Source organism: Triticum aestivum, chromosome 4B (genome assembly GCF_018294505.1).
Source record: "Triticum aestivum cultivar Chinese Spring chromosome 4B, IWGSC CS RefSeq v2.1, whole genome shotgun sequence".
NCBI classification, from domain to species: domain Eukaryota; kingdom Viridiplantae; phylum Streptophyta; class Magnoliopsida; order Poales; family Poaceae; genus Triticum; species Triticum aestivum.
In genome coordinates, this window is record NC_057804.1 from 465,056,004 (window position 1) to 465,062,018 (window position 6,015).

Genomic DNA, 6,015 nt, shown 5'->3' on the forward strand with positions numbered 1-6,015 from the left:
GGTATATATAACCTCCACACAAAATCTAACCGTTACACACAACTTGCCAAACTCGATGGGACCGAATTGAGAAACTCGGTCAGACCGATTTAGCAAATAATGTGACCGTTAGGGTTTTCGGTGGGACCGAAATGCAACTCGGTAGGACCGATTTGATTAGGGTTAGGGCATAACGTAATCTCGGTGAGACCGATTACACAAACTCGGTGAGACTGATTTTGGTAATAAGCTAACCAAAGAGTTGGTCAGGCAAACTCGGTTGGACCGATTATCAAACTCGGTGGGACTGATTTTGGTAATGAGTCAACCAGAAAGTTTGCATTGTAATCTCGGTAGTACCGATTGCTCAAACTCGGTGAGACCGATTTTGATAATGGACATACACAAAGAGATTACAATCCCATCTCAATGAGACCGAGATCCCTATCGGTGAGACCGATTTGCCTAGGGTTTGTGGTAGTGGCTAAGACATCCAAACTCGGTGGCACCAGATAGAAAGAATTAGTGGGGCCGAGTTTGACTTTAGGTTTAGGACAAATGTGTGGAAGTGGGAAAGCAGTTGAGGGTATTTGGAGCATATCACTAAGCACTTGAAGCAAGAGGCTCATTAAGCAACACCTCATCCCTCCTTGATAGTATTGGCTTTTCCTATAGACTCAATGTGATCTTGGATCACTAAAATGTAAAATGAAGAGTCTTGAGCTTGAAGCTTGAGCCAATCCTTTGTCCTTAGCATCTTGAAGGAGTTCCCACATCCTTTAGTCCATGCCACTCCATTGTTGAACTTATCTGAAATATACTAGATAAAAGTGTTAGTCCAACAAGAGATATGTTGACATTAATTACCAAAACCACCTAGGGAGCACTTGTGCTTTCACACTTCTTCAACTGGGAAACGTGGAACACATCGTGAACTCCTGACAATCACTCGGGCAACTCCAACTTGTAAGCAACTTCTCCCATACGCTCCAAAACTTTGTAAGGTCCCACAAAATGTGGTGCTAACTTTCCCTTAACACCAAAACGCTTAACTCCTTGAAGTGGGGACACATGAAGATATACTCTGTCTCCAACTTCATAAACCGTCTCCTTGTGTTTGGAATCTGCATAACTCTTTTGCCTGGACTGGGCTACTTTGAGTCTATCGCAAATAAGTTTAACCTTCTCTTCCGACTCCTTAATCAAATCCGGTCCAAACAACTGACGATCTCCTACTTTATCCCACAACAATGGTGTCCTGCACCTCCTTCCGTACAAGGCTTCGAAAGGGGCCATCTTCAAACTTGCTTGATAGCTGTTGTTGTAAGAGAATTCTGCATACGACAAATTTTCGTCCCAACTAGATCCATAATCTAGCGCAACATGTCCTCCAGATTCTGATTGACTCTCTCGGTCTGTCCATCTGTTTGTGGATGAAAGGCCGTACTGAACTCTAGCCTGGTACCCAAAGTTTCATGCAACTGATTCCAGAACTTTGAGGTAAATTGGGTTCCTCTATCTGATACAATGGTCCTCGGAACTCCATGCAGACATATGATCCTGGTCATATATATCTTCGCCAACTTCGCACTTCTATAGGTGGTCTTCACTTGGATGAAATGAGCTACTTTCGTCAAGCGATCGACTACAACCCATATCGAGTCATAGACTGAACGAGTCCTGGGATATCCAGTGATAAAATCCATGCCTGGCTTATCCCTCTTCCATTCGGGTATCGGCAATGGGTGTAGCAATCCTGTTGGCTTCTGATGCTCTGCCTTCACCCTTTGACAAACATCACAAACTACTACATACTCCGCAATATCCTTCTTCATTCTGGTCCACCAGAAACGGTCCTTCAAATCCATATACATCTTGGTATTTCCTGGGTGAATCGAATACGGTGAATCATGGGCCTCTTGCAGAATCAACTTCCTGATCTCGGGGTCATTAGGCATGTATATGCGATCTTCAAACAATAAAGTATCTTGCTCATCCTCATGAAATCCTTTGGCCTTTCCTTTGCTCATCCTTTCCTTTATTTCAGCAATCTCCTTGTAAGACTTCTGAGCTTCCCTTATTTTATCTATCAAGGTAGATTGAATTTCCAATGTTGGTACACAACCTCTCGAAACTATTTCCAAACATAGCTCATGAAGATCTTCTGCTAACTCCTCGGGCAATTCTCCGGTTATGAGCGTATTGACATGACTCTTGCGACTCAATGCATCGGCTACTATGTTAGCCTTTCTGGGATGATAGTGTAACTTCATATCATAATCCTTGATGAGCTCCAACCATCTCCTCTGCCTGAGATTCAACTCCTTCTGCGTGAAGATATACTTCAAACTCTTGTGATCCGTGTACACCTCACAGTGATTTCCGATGAGAAAGTGTCTCCACGTCTTCAACGCATGCACTACGGCTGCTAACTCCAAATCGTGGGTAGCATAATTCAACTCATGGGGTTTAAGCTGTCGTGAGGCATAAGAAACAACTCTTCCCTCCTGCATAAGCACTGCTCCAAGTCCTCGACGTGAAGCGTCGCAATACACTTGATAATCCTTGCGTTGATCTGGAAGAATCAACACTGGGGCTGTAACCAAGCGTTTCGTCAACTCCTGAAAACTGGCTTCACACTCCTCAGTCCATTTAAACTTGGTTTCCTTTTTCAACAGCTCCGTCATGGGTTTTGCAATCTTAGAGAAATTCTCAATGAACCTCTGGTAGTATCCTGCGAGTCCAAGAAAACTCCGGATCTCTCCAACTATCGTGGGTGCTTCCCATTTAGTTACAGTGACAACCTTGGTGGGGTCTATGGCTATTCCTTCTCCGGATATAACATGTCCAAGAAATCCAACTTCCTTTAGCAAAAACTCACACTTGCTGAACTTGGCATATAACTGATGTTCCCTGAGCTTCTCAAGAACCAAACGCAAATGCTCCTTATGCTCCTCTTCATTCTTCGAGTTGACCAATATATCGTCAATGAACACCACGACGAACTTATCCAAAAACTCCATAAACACCTTGTTCATCATGTTCATGAAATAGGCAGGCGCGTTAGTCAGACCAAATGACATAACGGTATACTCATATAGCCCATACCTTATGGTAAAAGCTGTCTTAGGTATATCCTACTCTCGAATTTTCAGCTGGTGATATCCTGATCGCAGATCGATCTTGGAAAATACCTTAGCTCCTTGCAACTGGTCAAACAAATCATTGATCATCGACAGCGGGTATTTATTCTTGATCGCCACTTAATTCAACGCACGGTAATCAACAACCATCCTTAGCGATCCATCCTTCTTCTCCACTAGAAGTACTAGGCATCCCCAAGGTCATGAACTCGGTCGAATAAAACCTTCATCCAATAACTCCTTAATCTGCTTCTTAATCTCCTCCAAATCCTGTGCGGGGATACGATAAGGTCTCTTAGATATTGGCCCTATGCCTGGCAAAAGCTCAATAAAAAACTCAACATCTCTATCCGGTGGCATGCCTGGCAACTCCTTCGGAAATACATTTGGGTAATCCTTCACCACTGGTACTTCCTCCTGTACAACCCCTGATAAGGAATTTACTTGAGTCCTCTTCGGCATATGCCGGGATACATACTTAATCCTTCTTCCTTCTTGGGTGGTGAGCATAATCGACTTACTCGCACAATCAATGTTCCCTCCATACTTCGACAACAAATCCATGCCTAATATTACATCCAGTCCTTGTGACTCCAATACTATTAGGTCTGAGGGGAACATATAGTTATCAATCCTTAATGGTAACCGATCACACCATAGGCTGGCCATATACTCTGCTCCTGGCGAGGTTACTAACATGGGTGACCTAAGGGCTTGAGTTGGCAACGTATACTTATCCACAAATCCCCTTGATATGTATGAATGCGATGCACCAATATAAAAAAGAACGATTGCAGTAAATGACTTAACCAAAAACTTACCTATTACTGCATCCGGCTGTGCTTCAACCTCCTCCACGCTAACGTGGTTCACCTGTCCCCTGTTGAATGTTTTAGGCTTCTTCCCAGAGCTTCCATTGCCATTTCTGTTCTTTGCTTCAGAACATTCCATGGTGTAATGTACATTCGTCCCGCACTTGAAACAAGTAATGTGACTTAGATCCTTCTTGGCGGGCGTTGATGGGTTGGAACGGTTCTGGCCGTTGCTTCCTTCATTCCCATTCCCATCCTTGGGGCCATTATGGTTGTGCGGAATACCTCCATTTGAATTATGGCCTCCATGGTTATGGTGAATGTGTCCTCCCGAGTTCAGGGTAAAACGGGGTTTCTGCTGAGCTCCCAAATTGTACTTCCCTTGTCCATACTTCCTCTTGCGGCTGTCTATCTGTTGATGCTTCCCTTCAATCATGAGAGCTCTATCTACCAACTCCTGATAGTTGTTGAAGTTTGCCACCATCAACTGCATGCTCAGCTCATCATTCAGTCCTTCCAGAAACTTCTCCTTAGCGGCATCGGTAGCAACGTCATCAGGGGCATAACGTGCTAACTGACTAAAGTCATCCACATACTGGCCCACTGTGCGTCCTCCTTGGCGCAAGTTGCGAAACTCAGGCTTCTTCATGGCCATAGCTCCTGCTGAAACATGGGTAGTGCGGAAAGCCTGCTGAAACCGATCCCATGTGACAGTGTCGATGGGGTAAGTGGCGGTGAAATTCTTCCACCATGATGCTGCGGGTCCATCAAGCTGGTGTGCGGCAAAACACACTCTCTCCGCATCTGTGCATCCTGCAGTGGTCAGCTCCCTTCCAATGTTGCGGAGCCAATTATTTGCAACAATCGGCTCGGTGCTACTGGAAAACACCGGCTCGAAGCCTTAGGAAACAAGCTAAGTGATCAACAGGTGGTGGCGGTGGTGGGTTGTTGTTGTTGTTATTGCCTTGGTTCTGATTCTGAACTAAAAGATGCATCAAGGTATTCTGCTGCTGGATCAACTGAGTGAGCTCTGGTGGGAAAGCAAATCCTATTGTCACGTCTCGGAGGCATCTGATGGGTTTAGAAAAGGTGAGAAATTAGAATAGAATGAGGTCTAGAGGGAAAACACTACCCATATGCACATGATACAAACACAATCATATCACTTCAATCAATTCAAACAAGGGCATACAATCGGTCTAACTATCGTTACAAAAGTGCTCGGACTATACTATATACATGGGGGAATACTACTACTAATATGGTGGTTGACTAGAAAGTTTGATTGGTGGAAGACTCCATGATGTCCGCTCCAGCTTCATCAACATAGTCATCATCGCTATCGTCGGGGTCGGAGTCGGTGTCGCTGATGATGATGTAGTCCTTCGTTTCGTCGCCATCTCCTCCTGGCACGGGGTCTCCCATGAACACTCCTAGCTTCCTTGTTAGGTTGTCATTCTTCTCCACGAGTATCGTCATTTCCTCCTCATATCCATCACGTGTAGACTTGAGTTCTTCCTCCAGTTCCGAAATCTTGGTCATTGCCTTCTTCAGATCTATCATGCCTGCGCACATCTGGTTCTCCTAGCGACGAATGTGCTGGTTTAACTCCTGGATGAAAGCTGCAATGGACCTATCCCTCCTGGTGCTGATCATCTCCCATTGCTCATCTCGGCGCCCACAAATCTGGTAGATAGTATCCTTGAGATCTTTGTGGTAGACTTCTCCAATGCATCCCATGGTGATGTGGGCTGCCATGCTCTTTCCTAGACTCCAGGTTGGTGCATCAAAGGAAAACTCTATGGGCTCAGTGACTGGCATGAACGTCCTTCCTAGAACTTGAACTTGAATCATCCAACGCTCCTCTTCTGGTAAAGTGGCTATGTAGGTCCCGGTGAAGCTTGGTATTTCGATGTTCAGGTATCTAGTATCTTCCTTGAAGTGTCATCCAAAAGGTGTATCTTCATCTGGTTGAGTGAATTTGGTCCGTGCATCCGCCATCCTATAGAGTAGAAAAGGGAGAGGAGTCATAAATGAGTAGAGAAGAGTGTACTATGGTCTTAGCTTAGTTGTCGTGTCCT